Source organism: Nyctereutes procyonoides, unplaced genomic scaffold (assembly GCF_905146905.1).
Source record: "Nyctereutes procyonoides isolate TBG_1078 unplaced genomic scaffold, NYPRO_anot_genome, whole genome shotgun sequence".
Lineage (NCBI taxonomy): Eukaryota > Metazoa > Chordata > Mammalia > Carnivora > Canidae > Nyctereutes > Nyctereutes procyonoides.
The window spans coordinates 17,179,947-17,198,624 of NW_026575155.1; the positions used below are offsets into that span (position 1 = coordinate 17,179,947).

The 18,678-nt window shown below is 62.0% G+C and overlaps 1 protein-coding gene across 4 annotated transcripts in view; it reads left to right on the plus strand.

Annotated features, from left to right (window-relative positions):
• Window positions 1-872: 872 nt before the first annotated feature.
• ADARB1 (adenosine deaminase RNA specific B1) overlaps window positions 873-18,678 on the plus strand; it is a 141,934-nt gene continuing 124,128 nt past the window's right edge. For all 4 annotated transcript variants that reach the window (XM_055313400.1, XM_055313404.1, XM_055313402.1 and 1 more), the window contains exon 1: window positions 873-1,015. The gene's annotated coding sequence lies outside the window, so the exon portion shown is untranslated. The remainder of the gene's footprint in view (window positions 1,016-18,678) is intronic.

Below are 18,678 nucleotides of genomic sequence, written 5' to 3' on the forward strand. Positions count from 1 at the left end.
CTCTCCGCGCGCCCCCCCGCCCCCTCTCCGCGCGCCCCTCCCCGCGCCCACCTCCCCGTGCGCCCCTCTCCACGCCCCCCCGCCCCTCTCTCCGCGCGCCCCTCCCCGTGTGCTCCTCCCCGCGCGCCCTCTCCGCGCGCCCCCCCGCCCCCTCTCCGCGCGCCCCTCCCCGCGCGCCACCCCGCCCCTCTCCCCGCGCGCCCCTCCCCGCGCGCCCCCCCGCCCCTCTCCCCGCGCGCCCCTCCCCGCGCGCCCCTCCCCGTGTGCTCCTCCCCCCGCCCCCTCTCCGCGCGCCCCTCCCCGTGTGCTCCTCCCCGCGCGCCCTCTCCGCGCGCCCTCCCCGCGCGCCCCCCCCGCCCCTCTCCCCGCGCGCCCCTCCCCGCGCGCCCCCCCGCCCCTCTCCCCGCGCGCCCCTCCCCGCGCGCCCCTCCCCGTGTGCTCCTCCCCCCGCCCCCTCTCCGCGCGCCCCTCCCCGTGTGCTCCTCCCCGCGCGCCCTCTCCGCGCGCCCTCCCCGCGCGCCCCCCCGCCCCTCTCCCCGCGCGCCCCTCCCCGCGCGCCCCCCCGCCCCTCTCCCCGCGCGCCCCTCCCCGCGCACCCCTCCCCGTGTGCTCCTCCCCCCGCCCCCTCTCCGCGCGCCCCTCCCCGTGTGCTCCTCCCCGCGCGCCCTCTCCGCGCGCCCCGGGCGCAGGAGGCTCTCGCGGCGTGCGCGCCCGCGGCCTGCGTGGCGGCGCCCCTCCCCCTCGGCGTGCGCGCGGCCGGCGGCGGGGGCGGCGGGGAGGGCGGAGCCGGCGCCGCGGGCCGCGGGCGGAGGGCGGAGGCTGAGGCGGAGGCTGAGCGGCGGCGGCGGCGGCGGAGGCGGCGGGGTCGGGCCGCGCTCGGGGCCGCGCTCGGGGCCGCGCCAGGCCACGGCCAGCGCGCTGAGCCCCGGCGTCCGAGCGGAGCCCCGGCGGCCTGGCGGCCCGAGCCGGGCGGCGTGCGAGCGGAGCGGAGCGGAGCGGAGCGGCCCGGGGCGAGGTGAGCGCGGGCGGGCGGGCGGGGGCTCGGACCCGGGGCTGGACACGGCCGCGGCCCGCGTTTATGTAAGCGCCGCGGGGCAGGTGGGGAGGCCGGGCCGGGCGGGGGTCCGCGGGCGGCTGCTGCCCGGGGAGGGGAGGCTGCGCCCGGGACGGCCCCGCGTCTCCTCCCCGGGGCGCCGCGTCTGCGCGGGATGCTCTGCGCCGCGGACCGGGAGGCTGCGCCCGGGTGAAGATGCGCCCTTGGAGACGCTGCGCCCCGGGGTGAAGCTGCGCCGGGGTGGGGGGGTGGGGGTGGACTGCGCCCCGGGGTGAAGCTGCGCCGGGTGGGGGGGTGGACTGCGCCCCGGGAGGGAGCTGCGCCTGGTGGGGGGCGGTGGACTGCGCCCCGGGAGGGAGCTGCGCGGGGGGGGGTTCGGGGGTGGACCGCTCCCCGGGGTGAAGCTGCACGGGGTTGGCGGGTGGATTGCGCCCCGGGATGGAGCTGCGCCGGGCGGGGGGGGGGAGGATTGCGCCCGGGATGGAGCTGCGCCGGCGGGGGGGGGGGAGGATTGCGCCCCGGGATGGAGCTGCGCCGAGTGCGGGCGGGTGGGGGGGGGACTGCGCCCCGGGATGGAGCTGCGCCGGGTGGGGGAGGTGGACTGCCCCCCGGGATGGAGCTGCGCCGGGTTGTGGGGGGGACTGCGCCCGGGATGAAGCTGAGCCGTGTGGGGGGGCGGTGGACTGCGCCCGGGACGGAGCTGCGCCGGGTAGGGGGGGACTGCGCCCGGGGATGGAGCTGCGTCCTGCGCCGGGAAATTAAGCTGCGCCCATAGGGGTTGGGCTGCGCCCCGGGATGAAGCTGCTCCTGACGGGGGCACAGCGCCCCGGGGTGAACATGCGCCCATTTTTTGGGGGGGGGTCGCTGCGCCCTAGGATGAAGGGGAGGCAGCGTCCGTGGAATGAAGCTGCACCCGGGTTGTGTCGGGGCAGGCGGAGGTAGACTGCACCTCCGGTGAAGGGGGACTGCGCCCCGCGGGGAGTAGGCTGCACCTGAGATGGGAGCCTGCTCCCCGGGATAAGGCTGCACCCCAGTGGAGGGGACGCTGCCCTGGGATGAGGCTGCGCCCCACGGTGAAGGGGACACTGTGCCCCTGGGAGGGGATGCTGCACCCGGGTGGAGCTGGGCCCCTGGGGCCGGGGACCGGGCCGGGGAACCGGGCCGGGGACAGCCCCTTCTCCGCAGGAGCGTGTCTGCTCCGAGGCTGATGCTCTCTGCCCAGGGACCGATGGCTGCGCCCCGACCCCGCGTCCCCTTCTGGAGGGCACCGCGACCGCGACCGCGACCGCTCGGAGCTGTGTGCTGCGGGGAGGGTAGAGCGCGCCCTTGGGGTGAGGCTGTGCCCCCCCCCCATGAGGCTGTCCCCTCCCCAGGGTGTCCGCGTGGGATGCTCTGCACAGTGGCTGGGGGCTGGTACCGCGGGTGCCGGGCACCTGGAGCGACCGGGAACAATCTGGGGCGGTTGGGGGCCCCGAGGTGACTTCTGACGCGTTCACATCTGCAGTAGGAAATTTACCGGGTTTGGATGGGTCTGAGGGAGGGCGTCCCGCGGGCTGTGGGCTGCACTAGAAGTGTCGGAGTTGCCCTGGTCCCTGGCCCCGCACCCTTGTGTTTCGCGGTTAATATTTTTAGCCGCCAGGTTTTGTTGGTTACTTCTGCTAAGGACGTTTTGTTTCCTTATTAAATAACAAACCCTAGTGGTTAGCGTTCCACTGTTCAAGTGTAGGGAAAAGCGGCTTGATCTCAAACTTGCTTCTTTATTTTGTCCCCTAGTGAAGATGATAGATCGGTGAGCTTTGGGGAACAGAAGGATTCGTCTAATCCTCTTTGTTTCCCCTTAAACTCACCTGTGTATTTCATTCCTTTGAAAGGTGCCACCAGAGCTGCGTTTCGAACCCAGTGGGTAGTCTTGAGAGCAAGCAGCTCCCGGGATGTCTTCGGGTCACCATCTTTTCTTGGGGACAGAGGCTCCCCTCCGCCTGCGCAGGGTCTCCCAGAGGCGAAGGGGGAAGGCAGGCTGGCACTGCCGCGCCGGGCAGAGGGGGATTCGCTGGCCTTCCCTGGCGGCCCCTGCGGTGGGCAGGGCCTCCCCGGAATGGACGCCCGCGACAGGGCCGTGATCAATATTTGATGAGACCTGCTGAGCTGGGTGCGGAGACCCCGCCCGAGCTAGAGGTAGGGGCAGGGGACTCAGGAGGGCATCGGCCGTGAGTGATGCCCGGTTGGACGTCCGGGGGTGCCCGAGACCCAATACATTCAGCTGCATCCCCCACAAAATCGGAAGCTATAGTTGGAAGGGGAAAAAGGAGGCCTTTCTGCAGGGGGCAGTGGTGAAAAGAAAATTGGCCCAGCTCTGAGAAAGTGATGACACACGTATCAGGAGGTGCAGCGTGCTCATAAAGTCAGCCCTGGAGGGCGAAGACCGGGAATCGGCCAGCAGCGTCATCCGCGCCCCCGGCGTCTCCCTTCGGAGGCAAATGCGCTCCTCGGCGACTTGACAGGCTCGCACTCCGGTTGCTCTCAGGTTTCTGCAATAAGAAAATTCTTTAAACTTTGCTTTGGTGGATGGGTAAGGCAGACTTAACTCAGTTGGCACATACTGCTCTGTGGCTGGCTGCGTGCCGGGGCCTCCCTGTTGCAGGGCCGGGGGATACGGGGGATACAAGATAGAGTCCAGAGGGGCCCACACGCTGGCGGCCTCAGTAATGCCTTTCACGGCACGACAGTTGTAGAAACAGGGTCTGGGGCTTGAGTTATAAAACTTTAGAACGTGCAGCGTTAGAATTGTCACGTCTGGGTGTAGAGACGTCCGCTCGCACGGCGGACGCTCAGGTACGGAGCTCGGGCTTCGGGCCGACTCCACTCCTCCCTCTGCTGCGGTGGCCGGTTACCGTGTGTGTCCACGCAGGAGCCAGGATACAGACACGGTTGTGAGTGTGTGTGTGTGTGTGTGTTTTAAATTTATTTATTCACAGAGACACAGCTAGAGAGAGAGGCAGAGACACAGGCAGAGGGAGAAGCAGGCTCGGTGCAGGGAGCCCGATGGGGGACTCGATCCCGGGTCCCCAGGACCACGCCCTGGGCTGCAGGCGGCGCCAACCCGCTGCGCCAGCGGGGCTGCCCTGTGAATGTGTTTTAACGTAGCTTTTAATATTTGCTCCGACGAACAGCGTTCCAGTGACTATTTTTTGTACTGTAGGTCTGCCCGAGACCTACCATGTTTTATTAGTCTCCACAATCCCTTAGTAACCCTAAGTTTTAGTTCAGAATCCCTTAGTCCCTCATTCTATTCCCTGGAAGGCTGCGATGCTCCGTGTAAATTTATGAACTTGTGAACAGGGGCGGTTATTTAAATAGGGAGACGGTTGGAAAGTATACTTCGGAGATTAATGGGCGAAATGAAATACTTACCAGCCTTTAAAAAATTTATTTAAGAGGAATTGTCGATCTTAGGGTGAAACTGAGAAGCTCACAGTGTTCTAATTTTATTTAAAAACTTGTTTTGTGTGTGTGTGTGTGTTAATTTTCTAAAATGCGAATTATTAAGAATATTAAAATTATCAAGATTTATAATTTGGTATGACAGGGACGGGTGCCTGGGTGCCTGGGTGCCTGGGGGGCTGAGTTGGTGAAGTGTCTGCCCTCAGGTCCGGTCATGATCTCGTGATGTCAGGCTCCCTGCTCAGCAGGGAGTCGGCTTCTCCCTGTCACCCTCACCCCTCCTTCTGGTCTCTGTCTTTCACGTTCTCTCTCTCTTAAATAAATAAAGTCTTTTATTTTCTTTAAAGATTTATTTATTTATTTATTTATTTACTTATTTATTTATTTATTTATTATGATAGAGAGAGAGAGAGGGAGAGGCAGAGACACAGGCAGAGGGAGAAGCAGGCTCCATGCAGGAAGCCCGACGCAGGACTCGATCTCGGGACTCCAGGATCACGCCCTGGGCCGAAGGCAGGAGTTAAACCACTGAGCCACCCAGGGATCCCCAATAAAGTCTTTTAAAAAACATAATTTGGTGTGATGGAAATGATGGTGTTAAAAACCCTATAAAAGTGAATCCATAATATATGTGGTAGAAAAGGCAAACGGCGAGAATCTCATTTAAAAATTTGTACATCGGAAAAAAAAATTGTACATCGGGTCGCCTGGCCCGCTCAGTCAGCGGAGCTGTGACTCTCCATCTCAGGGCCGTGAGTTTGAGCTCACGTTGGGTGTGGAGCTTACTTAAAAGTAAAACAAAAATTGTACGTTGAAGCAGTTAGTGCGTCCTTATTCCTTGAGTGACTTCTCGTGTTCCGCGTGGGGTACGGCGGGGAAAATGCTGGGCCGAGAGAGGTCTCCGCGTGGCCAGACCATTGGTATCAAGTTACCACGTTGTGGGAACGTGATCTGACTAGTGGGGCTCTTCTCCGCCCCGAGTGTGTAAGGGGCTCTGGGAGTGTGCACAGAGAGCGGCTTTGGTTTTCAGCTTGGCGTCTTCGTGATGGATTAAAGGGAGGGTGGGGCGGGGAGGCTGTGGTGGCCGGGAGGTACCTGCTGTTTTTACTGGAAGTGCGGAGAAACTCTGCTTGCCCTTGGGTCAGCTCTGTTTCTACCGCGGGGTCACCAGCAGGTGTTCAGCATGCACCAGTTCCTGTTGTAGGTGCTGGAGGCCCGGGTGTGAGCCCAGTAAGGGTGGGTGGGTGGGTGCCTGGCCTCATGGGACTCAGGGCAGGGGGGAGGAGGGGGACGGTGAGCCCCAGCTGAAGTCGTAGGTGCCAGGAAGTGCAAGTACGACAGGATCCGTAACATCGATAAAATGATAAAATCAAGGGTGTGCGGAGGCCTGAGAAGGGCGCAGGGTGGGAGGGACTGGGTGCTGCCGGGCGGGCAGAGGGGGCTCCGGGGCAGCTTCCTTGTCCTGTGCTTGAACTGCGGGGAGGCCAGTGGGAGGCAGGGAGGCCCAGCCCCGAGGACTGGAAGCCTTCAGAGGGCGGCCCTCCCTCCGTCCTTGTTTCCTTCTTCCTAGTTGACTTTAGAGGGTTTTGAATGAGGGAATGCCGTCACCTGGCTCTGAAAGAAGCACCCTGGCCTGGCCCTTGGGCAGCTGACGCTCATCAGGCACCTGTGACTCCCCCGCCTACTTAGGCGCCGCACGTACGTCGGCCTAAATCTCGTGATCGTCCCGAAGGCGGGCCCCGTGACGCTCTTCCCGTGATACCTGTGGGCGACCTGGGCACAGTGACATGTGAGGGGCGGCCGCAGGCGGGGTGCGCAGGGGGGCACGCGGTGGCCGCAGGGGGTGACATCAGATCCGCCGGCTGTATCTCTGGCTCCGTGCTGTTGCTGGGAACGTGTTGCCGAGTACACAGGAGCTGGTGCTTTCCTGCCGCTCGGACCGACCTCACTTCTACTTCTTCAGGGTGCTCTTGGACCTGAAGCACAGACTTTTTTTTTTTTTTAAAGATTTTATTTATTTATTCATGAGAGACACAGAGAGAGGCAGAGACACAGGCAGAGGGAGAAGCAGGCTCCATGCAGGGAGCCCGACGTGGCACTCCATCCCAGGACCCCAGGGTCACACCCCGGGCCGAAGGCGGCGCTCAACCACCGAGCCACCCGGGCTGCCCAAAGCATGGACTTTTTTTTTTTTTTAATTTTTTAAAGATTTTTATTTATTTATGATAGAGAGAGAGAGAGAGAGAGAGAGAGGCAGAGACACAGGCAGAGGGAGAAGCAGGCTCCATGCACCGGGAGCCCGATGTGGGATTCGATCCCGGGTCTCCAGGATCGCGCCCTAGGCCAAAGGCAGGCGCCAAACTGCTGCGCCACCCAGGGATCCCAGCACAGACTTTTAAAATCATACTACTGTGCCTTCAAAAAACAAAGGGGGGTTGGGAAACAGAAGTGAAATAAGATACAGTAATTCTAAGATTTCTTTCCGTTTAGAGTCTCTTTCTTCCCAGCCAGCCTTTGACGGGCAGATGTCCCTGGGCCGCCCCTCCGCGTTGTCCTGCGTCCCAGAGGCCTCAGCAGGCCGCGAGCTGGGGCACCTGGTAGGCAGCCGACACCCGGTCCGTGAGTTTGGATGCCTCCGGGTCTCCCCGGTGCGGGTTCAGGAGAGCTGTCCGGCCCTCTGTTGACTGACCTGTGGATGGGCTGTGTCGCCCCGTCTCCCGCGTGCCCGAGCCGAGCCGCCACCGTCCCCTGCTGCCCGGCTGATGGCACCGGGAGACTCCGGCATGCGGGCGTCCTGGCGCCAGAGTCCAGACGCGGGAACCTGCACATCTCAGGACCGGCGAAGTGCGGCGTGTCCCGTAGGCGGGCCCCTCGGGGTTGGAGCATCCCGGGATGACCCCGAGGTTGTCCGCATGAGCACTTGGCGCCGGCTGGGACCGTGACCGGCCGGTCAGGGGGAGCCGGCGCTGGGGACTGGCCGCGGGGAGGGCTCCGCCTCCGCGCTCACACCCACGGACCGGGCCCTGAGCTCCCGCGCGGATCTGTGTGCCGCGGCACCTCAGATGTGTGATCTAGAGCAAGCTGTTGAATCTCCTCTGCTTCGGTTTTCTGATCCATAAATTAGGGAGAGTAGTGGCAACCTTTATCCTACGGTTGTTGGGTCAATAAACCGAGCTAATGTAAAGTGCCTAAAATAGTGCCTCTACCAGTACCAGGGAGGCTTTACTTTGCCTGTTATTTTTATGATTAGTCATCCAAGTGGAGATGTTTGGATACAAGTGGAAATTCAAGGTTGGGCTCACGGAGAGGTTGGGGCCAAATATGTAAATTTGGGAGTCATTTGCCTGTTGCTGGCGTCTGAAGCCGTGGGCTGCGCAGTCAGTATAGATGGAGACAGAGCCGAGCAGATGGGTGAGGGTGGAGCCCGGGGCTCCCGGCAAGGGGTCCACGGGAGGAGGGGCCTGCCAACACCCACTGTGAGGAGGAGCCCGGGAGCGGCTAGGCGCCTGCGATCCGGATTCTCTGGAGGAGTTTTGTTTTTTTTTTTAATATATTTTTTTACTTTTTATTTATTTATGATAGTCACAGAGAGAGAGAGAGAGGGAGAGGCAGAGACACAGGCAGAGGGAGAAGCAGGCTCCATGCACCGGGAGCCCGACGTGGGATTCGATCCCGGGTCTCCAGGATCGTGCCCTGGGCCAAAGGCAGGTGCTAAACCGCTGCGCCACCCAGGGATCCCTCTGGAGGAGTTTTGTTAGAAGGGGGCAGAGTGTGGCCTGGAGCTGGACGGGTCATGGGTTCCAGGGAGTCAGGTAATTTTACTTTTTTTTTTTTTTTTAAGATTTTATTTTTATTTATTCACCACAGAGAGAGAGAGAGGCAGAGACACAGGCAGAGGGAGAAGCAGGCTCCGCGGGACTCGATCCCGGGTCTCCAGGGTCATGCCCTGGGCTGAAGGCGGCGCTAAACTGCTGAGCCCCCCGGGCCGCCCGGTAATTTTACTTTTTATTTTTTTATTTTTTGAATTTTTTAAAGATTTTTATTTATTTATGATAGTCACACAGAGAGAGAGAGAGAGAGAGGCAGAGACACAGGCAGAGGGAGAAGCAGGCTCCATGCACTGGGAGCCCGACGAGGGATTCGATCCCGGGTCTCCAGGATCGCGCCCTGGGCCAAAGGCAGGCGCCAAACCGCTGCGCCACCCAGGGATCCCTAATTTTACTTTTTAAAAGGAAATGGTGATAGTGTGTTTCCGGGCTGACGGGAGCGCTCCTGCGGAGGAGGACTTTACAATATGTCGGGGAAAAGGGTAATTGCAGGAGGCGAGTCCTTGCAGGAGGGGAGGGGAGGCTGGGCGAGTAGGACGGCTGCACGTGGGAACCTGGACCACAAATACTCGTAAACCCGTGCTGCCCTTTTGAAAGGACGGTATAATGTTGTGCTCAGTCCAAGAAACTTGGGGGTCATGCTGTAGGACGTAGGATCCAGTTTCGCATTAGCTCATGGTGCCAGACGCGCCTTGGGGCATCCCTATAGAAAGATGCAGGTGGAGGTGGCGCTTTGCTTTATCAGAACAATTGACTCCTGTCGGAAAGCGTCACTAGCTTTAACTAGACGTCGGCGTCTTTATTCACCGAGTTTGGTCGTGTTTTGGGGGACTAGCGCAGTGTGCCCCCTGCTTTGCGCTTGAGTTGCCTGCGTCCGGGACGGCCGCCCACCTCCTGCCCCCCCCCCCCCCCCCCCGCCGCGATGCCCAAGCGCCACCGTTAGAGTTACCTGTTCAAGTGGCCGGATCGCTTCCTTGCATGTGCTGCTTTGTGTCGTTTGCGGCCCTTTGGGTTTTTGTTTTCTTAGGCTCAGAGTTTTGAAATCCCGACCTCAGGAGTTGACCCAGCGGGATGGAGCGTGAAGAAGCCTTCGCCGGCCTGCGAGCGCCCGTCGCCCGTGCCCGGGGAGAACTGGTTTCGACTCCTCTGGGCGCCCCTTCCCGCAGTGACAGGTTCTCTGTGTGAGTCATCGTGGAAGGACGCACTCTGAAGGAGAAGGCCTCGCCTCCTCGGGCCAACATTCCAGCGGGGAGGCTAAGCCAGGCCGCAGGGCAGACCTCTGCCTCGAAGCTCCTTTGTCTGTGGGCTCAGGAGACGGGGCTGAGGAGGCGGCATCAGGGCGGCTCCTCCTGGGGTCCTGCCGGGCAGGCCTCTGTCGACGGGCGCCACGGTGATGCCCAGAGGAGACCGGCTCTTCCTGCCCAGGAGCCCTGCGTGCTGGAGCAGCTGGGGGTGGGCAGCAGCCTTTGTCTAGTCGTTGATGGGAGGTCACAGCGGAGGTGAGCGTGAGACACACGTAGGGGCCGGCTGTGCCGTCCTCCCCTGGACCCTGGGCAGAGCTTGAGGCGGCGGCGATGGGGTGAGCGGGGTGGAGTCTAGGGGTGAGGAGGCAGGGGCGAGAGGAAGGGCCCTTGGAACTCGGAGTCGTGGTGATGCTCCGTGGCCAGGACCCGAGGTGAAGATCCTTGAGTTACGGGCATCATTTTGCATCAGGTTCCCTTCGAACCTGCCGTCGCCTGTCCCTGGGTGTGGGACGTGCAGAACGTGAATGTACGTGTGCGTGCGTGCGATCTGGAACGCGTGTTGTCAGCGAGACACAGATGCGTGTCCGAGCAGCAGGGGCACCGGGTGGCTCGGTCGGCCTCGTGTCCGACCCTTGACGTCAGCCCACGTGACAATGTCAGGCTTGTGGGTTCGAGCCCCGCGTCGGGTCTGCCCCATGGGGGAGCCCGCGAGAGAGTCTCCCCACCTCCCCCTGCAGCCGGCTTCGGAGCTGGGAGCCCTTGTACTTGGGTCAGTTACTCCTCACAAGCGCATCCCCCCTGGTTTTCGGATGGGGAGCCGATGCCGGAGGTTCGGGATGCTGGCGGGGGGGGGGGTAACTTTGCTAGTGTTTGCTCTTCCTGTGTGTGGGGCCTGGGGTGAGGTTAGTCTGGCCTGGTGCTCGCGGAGCCGAGGAGGTCTCCCTTCTGTGGCGCCATCCTCACCGTCTGACGGCTCGGGGACTCCGGCCTGCCTCCTCCCCTGGGTCCCCTGGTGCCCGGTCCCAGCCAGCAGCCCCGTCAGAGCCTGATGGGCGGGTATGGACCCCTTGATGCCCTGCCTGAGCCCTCCACCTTGCCCCGCACCTTGCCCCACCTCAGAGGCCTCCAGGGGCCTGCCGTCCCGTCCTGACCCGTCCCGTCCCGTCCCCCCAGCCCTGGGCCTCGCCCCCAGCTGTCTCTGGGGCTCCCCCCGCTGCACCCTCACCTCCTCGCCCCCGCGTGTGCTGCTTTCCCCCAGCCTGTCTTCCATCAGGCTGCCCTCCCGGCGGAAGCCCCTTCCCGAGGGCTCAGGACAGCGGTGGCAGGTGGCAGCAGCTGCCCGTGCCCCCGGGACGGTGACTGACGTGTTGTCACCGTGTGCGCAGGTAGCGAGCGGCGGCTGCGTTCCCCGCCTCCCCGCAGCCCCCCGCCCCCCGCTCCTGTGCGCTTGGTGAATCAGTCATCTATTTATGCCCGTATGTCTGGGTTATCTCCAGATCCTTGTGCTTTCCTTCATGGAGTAGAAACATTTACAAAACACTCAAAAGTCGTTCCACTCCCTGACGTACAGTGTAGCGAATGAGCCTGTGGAAAGCGGGGAGTCCTCAAGCCGAGGAGGGCGGCTGCGTCCTGCCGCGGCCACTTGAACCCCGTAGGGCCACGCGCGGCCCGGAAGCCTTCTCTTGGGCGGCGGCAGTCGGGGACGTGACGGTTCCCACTCCACGGGGACAGACGCGAGGACGCGAGCAGTTCTGGGAGCTTTCGGAAAAGCAGCCGAGTGGAATGCAAGGAACCCGGTCCAAGGGCCGGCGAGGTGCTCGGGGGGAGGAAGAGGAAGCTGGGTACCGCGCCCCAGCCCTGCCTCTGAGCCCGGGGCGCCCTTCCCTTCCGCCCCCGCCGCAGGGTGGGTGATTTCCAGCAGTCGGGCGTCCGCAGCTCCAGGCGTCTCACGGGTCATTGCCCCGCTGCTTACCCCAAGCCTGCGTGCAGCCCTCCCTCGGCGATGCCCGGTCCCTTCGCAGCTGCAGAGGCCCAGCGGGGGCTCACTCCTGGCACCTGACGGAGAGGCGGTGCAGAAGGGGGCGCTGGGCCAGGGGGCAGTCGGGGGGTGGGGGCGGGTCACCCTCTGGAGTCCCCGGGGACTCCAGACCCTCCTTTTCTCCGTCCTCTTAGTCTTGGGGGACCAGCCTGTGCTGCCGGCCTGGAATCCAGTGGAGCAAGGCTCGTGTTCCAGGTGTGTAAGTGTAAACTGACCGTAGCTGAGCACCGACGGCTCCATCGCAGGTAGTGTTTAGTTAGCCGCCCCCCCCCCCAGCGTGATGGAGCCTCGGCGGCCGCCTCATGCCAGGTGTGCGCACAGCCCTCGAGATCCGGCCGCTTCTGCTTTCGGCCAGCATGCGCCAGTCTCCTTCCTGACTCCCCGAGTGCCAAGCACGCGGGCGAGGCGGTTTTCTTGGGAAGAGGAATGCACTCAAGGACGGACACAAGGTGACTTCTCATCATCTGTGTGAGGCAGAGAGTCCGTGGCCATACGAGGTTCCCCGCGGGGGACCACACGCCCCTCCTAACCCAGCGCCGGGGTCTCCTTTGCCTCCTCGTCTTCCCTTCGGGGAGCGGGCTCTTCGGGGCAGCTGCTTTCACGGGTTCCTGTCCTTGGAGGCAGGGCCCCGTGTCCGTGGGTGCAGCCTGCCTCTTCCCTCTCACCGTGCTACCCCCGCGGGGCTGCTGCCTCGGGAAGGGGTGGTCCCCACGGGGAGACGGGCGCTGTCGGCCTGCTGCGTGCTGCGCGGAGCACTCGTCGCTGGAGCGCGTGGAGGCCTCCCGAGGTTTCCGCCCGGCGCCGTCAAGGGCCGCGTGCCCAGCCACGGGGTTGCATCTACTCCGTCCTGGCGATGAGTGAGCTCGGTCATGTGAAACGCGTGCCTGTCCGTCTTGATGGTCTTGAATTTCTTTCTTTTTCAGAACAGGAATCTACTCCAAATAACGGTCAAACAGAAGGACGGCCCTTGCGTCGGTCCGCGCCCGGTTGGGCCGCGTGCTTCTGTTGCAACACCGCGTCCTCGGCCGGGCTGCGGGCTGCGCGAGGCGGTTCTCCCTGTTGTCCTTAATAGGTCAACACTTTATTCTCACTCAGGACTTAACCTGAACGTATAGGGAGCCTCACGCGAGGACGTTTTACGTGAACGGTTCCCCGGGAGGCGGTGGCGCTCGCAGCCTTCAGGGAGAAGCTGGTTGGGGGGCTGAGGCCGAGAAGTCTTCATCGGGGAAGACGTGGAATTCACGGGGATGACCCGCAGGCCTCGGGAGCGGCGACCGCGTGGGGTCGCAGAGGCCAGCCTAGATGTGACCGTCCCGGAGACCCGAGGGGAAGGTCCCTCCCGCCCCGTTTGGGCCGCTCTCCGGAAGTGGAGAGACGGAGAGCTCTGTGGCAGGACCACCGGCCCCGTGTCCTGCCGAGGACGTGCCGCAGCATCGCCCAGGTGGGGGTCAGGGTCCCGGCTCCCTCCTCCCGCTCCGACTCTCGGGGATCCTCTGCGTTGCCCCTCGAGGGCTTTCACCCCCGCAGGTGTGCACGAGTGGCGCCGCGCATCATTTTGCCACGAGCTCCCTGTTCTTTAGTCTTTTCCTCTGCTGGGGCTGTGAGGGGCCTGATATTTCCACGGGAACGGCAGGTGCGGCCCAGCCCTGTGTGCCCCCGGGCAGCCCCACGTCTGCGCCTGGTGGCCGCAGGGGCTCTCGCCCGGAGCCCGGGTGGCGGGGAAGGGAGGCCCCTTCCTTTCAGGGAACGTGGGCGTTGGGGCGGGACGTCCCCGTGGACGGATCCCCCATGAGTGGAGCAGCCGGGGGAGGGCAGGGCTGGGCTGTGGCGTCCCACTGCCTATGGGCAGAAGCGTGTGCGGGCGGGCGCGTGCCACCCAGCTGTGGGCCGGGCTCTAGGGAGCCGCGCGTGGGAGGTTTGGTGTGAGCAGCGGCCGCCGTGACCCGTGCCCTCTGCAGGCGACGCTTGAGTGGTTTTCGCAAACGTCCAGCGCTGCGGCCGCTACCAGGGTCCGGTTTCAAGGCACGTGTGTCGCTCGGGCAGGAGGCCGGGGGCGTGGGGGCCGAGCCGAGTGGGCGGGCGCTGGGGAAACGGGATCTTGGCCTCGTCTCCAGTTTTCTCTCCCCGGACTTACTTATTCATTAACAGGGGCCGAGCAGTAACATTAGAGCGGAGGAGGCCAGCGGACACCGCCTTCCCCGGGCCACCCGAGTGGCCGTGCTCTGGGACGAGGCCGGTCGCCTCTGCAACCCCGATGGCACGTGGGCACGTTCCGTCTGCGGGGTCCCCGTCACAGACACGCCGTCGCGAGGGCCCGGGAGACAGAGCCCGGACGACACCCGGCCCGCCCCTCCAGCGCCTGGGTGCCCGAGGACGAGCTTCCCGAGGGGACCCGGTGGCAGAGGCAGCGCGGCCTGTGGATGGGGTCCTGGCGTGCGGCTCTTCGTGGGTAAACGGGTGGACGCGGATTCTGTTGGTGCCCGAGCCGGTCGTGTTGTGCCCCAGTTGTATCATTTTGTAACTTCTCGGCAGTTGCGTAGGATGCAAACGCCAGGGGAGGCTGGGGAGGGACGTGGGGTGCAGCCCGTCATTGCAGACGGGACGTGGGGGCACAACGCCCACGGCGGGAGGTGTCGCCACGCTGCGGAGCTTGGGTGAGGCCGGGCCCTGCCGGCCGTCCCAGCTGCCAGCGAGGTTCAGTCGTGTGCCCTGAGGGATCCCCGGTGCCTTCTCACTGGGCATCGTGGAGCCATCTGGAGCCGTGGGTGGGGGCATCAGGGCAGGGACCGTCAGCCGCAGTGACCAGCCCAGGCCGGCCGCCGGGGATACCGCGTCCTTGTGGGGGCCCCCCACGTGGCTACGGCTGTTTTCCTACATTGCCTTGGTCCTTTGGTTTTATTATTTTTCTTCCAAAGAGAGATTTCAGGCGTTTATGCATTAAACTATCGGACTTGCCTTCTATGACCTGGGGCTGAGTCCTGTGTGGGAATATTCTCCTGCCGCAGGACCCGTTGCTCTTTCGAGTCTTCTGGCGGTTCTGTAGTCTGTTTTCCGCGCGTGGCTTAGTAACCGGGAGAACTTTGCTTTTGTGGAGTTCGAAGCGAGCCCCGACGCTTCCCCGCTCGCTCGGCTACCAGTTGCGCGTTGACGGCGGCGCGTCCGCGGGTGCCGGGGGGGGGGCAGCACCCGGGTGCGCCCGAGAGCCCGCTGCGCCCGCCGCGTCCCCGCTCTCTGGGGAGGGGACCCGACTGCAGGTAGTGCCTCCTCCTCGTCTCCGTCCTCCCCTCGTCCGCTGGCTGGTGCTCCGGGCCCCTCGCGCTCTGGCCTCCCCGCCAGCGCCTCTCTGCCTCCCGCCCGCCGTGGACTGACCCACGCTGCTTCGGACGCTCCCTTTACCGGGTGAGCAGCTTGTCCTCCGCCCCCTCTGCTGAGCTGGTCTGAAAATAAACCCCCTCACGGACAGCACTAGAATTTCGTTTGCTTTTTTCCCGCACCCGTTGGGATGGTCGTGTGGGTTTCCCTCCCCAACCTCTTAATACGGTCAATTTCACGAATAGATTTCCCGATCGGCACATTTTCATTCTTTCAACATACCGAGAATTAAATTTGCTGTTTATCTTAATACTTTTCCTTTTCTTTTTCTTTTTTTTATTTTTTATTTATTTATGATAGTCACACAGAGAGAGAGAGAGGCAGAGACACAGGCAGAGGGAGAAGCAGGCTCCATGCACCGGGAGCCCGACGTGGGATTCGATCCCGGGTCTCCAGGATCGCGCCCTGGGCCAAAGGCAGGCGCCGAACCGCTGCGCCACCCAGGGATCCCACTTTTCCCTTTTACAAAATGAGCTCCTCCCCATCCTCTCAGCCCCGCAGTGTTTTTGTTTTTGTTTTTAGATTTTATTTATTTATTCACAAGAGACACAGAGAGAGGCAGAGACACAGGCAGAGGGAGAAGCAGGCTCCATGCAGGGAGCCTGGCGCAGGACTCGATCCCGGGGCCCCAGGGTCACCCCCTGGGCCAAAAGCGGCGCTAAACCTCCGAGCCACCCGCGCTGCCCCTATTTTCCGGCGGCTGGCCTTGTTGGAGGGAGGGGGTGCAGTAAGCCCTGGTGGGTAGCATTTGCCAATTTCTAGGGCATAAACAGTCCCACCGTGGCTTGTTTCAAGCTTCCAGGGAGCTGTCCGCTGGTTCACAGGATTCTGGAAAGTCCTCCCCCTGGAGCCGGCAGGCGCTGGCACCGGCTGCCACGGGAAGCTGACGGTCCCCGACGCCCACCGGGAGGCTCCTCGCGCCCGTCCAGGTCAGCGCTCCTGCCTCCCTGGGGCAGCCGCCGCTCTGACCGCGCTCACCATCCCATCCTTTTCCTGGCGTGAAGACCCAGTTTACTAATTTTCACATCTTCTTGCCCTCCGTGCGTTTACAGCTCCGTGCTTCCCCCCCAGGAGCACCTCGGCGTCCTCGGCTGCAGGTAGTAAGATGGAGGGCTCGCAGTGACTTCCGTTGGGCCCCGAGCATCGGGCGCCTCATCGTTGCCGTCGTAGCAGACTTTACCAGACGGCGCAGGTTCCGCGGCAGTAGATGTCCCGTGATCCGAGGGCTGGCCAGCGTCTTGTACTCTCGGAGCTCTTCGTCTTCCCTAGGATACGCTGAGCCTCTTTTCAGTCACCGTGCGATCGTTTGACGAGTATTTCGTGAGCTCCTGCGTCAGGCACGTGGGATGCCAGAGGCGTAGCAGTGAACAGCATCACCCAGTGTGGTCGTCGTCGTGGGGCGCGGGTTCCGGTGCGTCTTGCAGCAGCGTGGTTTCCTAGTTTGACTGTCCCTGCCAGTTTGCCCCTTACTCAGGCCTCTGCTTGTCTCGGCCTCTGGTGTTACGTAAATCAGCCCTCAATTAATCTGATTTCGTCCACAGCTTAATTTCAAAATTCCCTGCTGCAGTATTAGTTGGTGTGTGGTGTTTGCTGCTTATATAATTATTTCTGCTTTTACTAAATCCTCATGATGAAAAGGCAAAGGAATGGGATCCGGCGGCTTCACGTTAGGAAAGGTCTATTTTTTAAGGGGCTGTGACGGCTGGGTACTTGGAAGAGTTAGCGAAGTGACACTCTGTGGTGCATGGACTGTCATCTGGGGAGGAGCCGTGGGTGAGCTCATCACCTGCTGCTGCAGCTCTCTGGATGCCGGCAGGCTTATTCCCTGCCAGCGTGCTGTCTGTCTGGCTCCCAAAGGCACCGGGGTGTTTGTCCCTGGCAGCGTGGCGGCTCCGTGGGGTGGGAGCCTGGCTCCCGAGCACCGTACGCTGCTGTTGTGCACTTGCTACGCGCTCTGTGATCCGGTGGGGTGAGGAGGTCAGGGCGCGGGTCCCCGTTCTCCAGTGAGCCTCGGTCCACGGAGACTGGTGGGTTTGCCTGGGGGAAGAAGATCTAGGGACCCCCAGGGAGTTGAGCTGCATGGCTGGATGCAGGCCAGTGGACCTCAGAAATCCATTCGCCTGTTTTAATAAGAGAAAACAGGTCTATTTTACTAATTCAGACAATTCAGAAGCCCGTAGAGATCAACTTTCCTCGTTCCTTGGGGAGGATGTTAGGAAACAGGGTGAAAAGCACAGTCTGGATGGGTCTTGGCTCCTGGCCCCCTGAGCATCCTGTCTGTAGAGAATAACCTTCCACCTGCTGGGCCCAGGGGTGTAGATGGTGTAGCCTGGCCCGGCTGAGATCCCAAGCCAAAAATGCATTCCGTTTCCTTGCCCTGGTCTTGCATGACACCCCCTTCCCCACCAGCTGGGGCGTCTGTCGAGGATGGAGGAAACCCCTGAGGCCTTTCCTTTGTTTATCAGCCGACCTTGGCCTCTTGGAAATGACCCACTGGGCTGCCCCCTCCCTGCACCCCCACCCCGTGCTCTTTAGGTCATGTTGCAACCTGCTTCAGGGAGGGATTTCTTTGGGCATCAAAGAAAACCGTTTTCATGGGAGTAAATATTATCTTTTTCTCCCTGTATAGTTGCACCTTGGAATCTGATCTCTGAAGATGATAATTGTGGGGACTGAGTCTTTTTTTTTTATTTTTATTTTTTATTTATGATAGAGAGAGAGAGAGAGAGAGAGAGAGAGCAGAGACACAGGCAGAGGGAGAAGCAGGCTCCATGCACCGGGAACCCGACGTGGGATTCGATCCCGGGTCTCCAGGATCACACCCTGGGCCAAAGGCAGGCGCCAAACCGCTGCGCCACCCAGGGATCCCGTGGGGACTGAGTCTTAATATGACGGTTGAACCCTCATCGATAACCTTTAATTCTTGGAATCCGAATTCAGGAGCCCGCATCAAAAGTAATTTTTCCATTGTTGTGCACATGTTGGGTTTTCAAAAAAAAGGAGTACGTCTCATTTATCTGTACTTAAATTCCTAAGCCGGACTGATGCTGCTGGTGTCATGGGAAAGCAGATCACTTTGCTGTAAGTATTCGGGTAATCATCACATTAGGGATTGGACCAAACGACCGACCGCAGGTGAGGAGGGGAAATCAGTGAAGCTCTGAATCGCTTAAATCCAACTTTACTTGAATAGTCATCTAAAAAACTATAGAGTCTCCCAATCCTATGAAATACGAGTAATAATTCGTCATCACCCATTCTTGTGTTTTTTTTAACTGGTCTTTCTTGAAGGTGGGTCTCAGGCCCTGGAGATGTCAAAACCGGCATCGTGTTTCGTTTTCCCGAAGCCGAGGAAATCTGTGTCTTGTTTTCTAGAGCCAACAGGGTGATCTGTTACTGGGCCATTGAAATCATTGGATGAGGCTCATATCATCCTTAGCCCCCCCCGCCCCCCCCCCCAATATTTACACAGTAAACAATGAAAACCAGGAAGCCCAGGCTCTGAGATAAGCAGGGTCTCCGGAGGAAGGAAGCTGCGCGGCTCCGGCCACGCTGTGGGCGCCACACAGCCACCTTCACACGGTTCAGGCCGCGGAGGAGCCTGCTGGGAGCGTGGCTGGGGGCCCCAGGTCGCAGGGAGGAGAGTGTCGCTGGGTGCGCCAGCTGCGCCGACCTGCCCGTGCTGCCCGTGCTCCCCGTGGC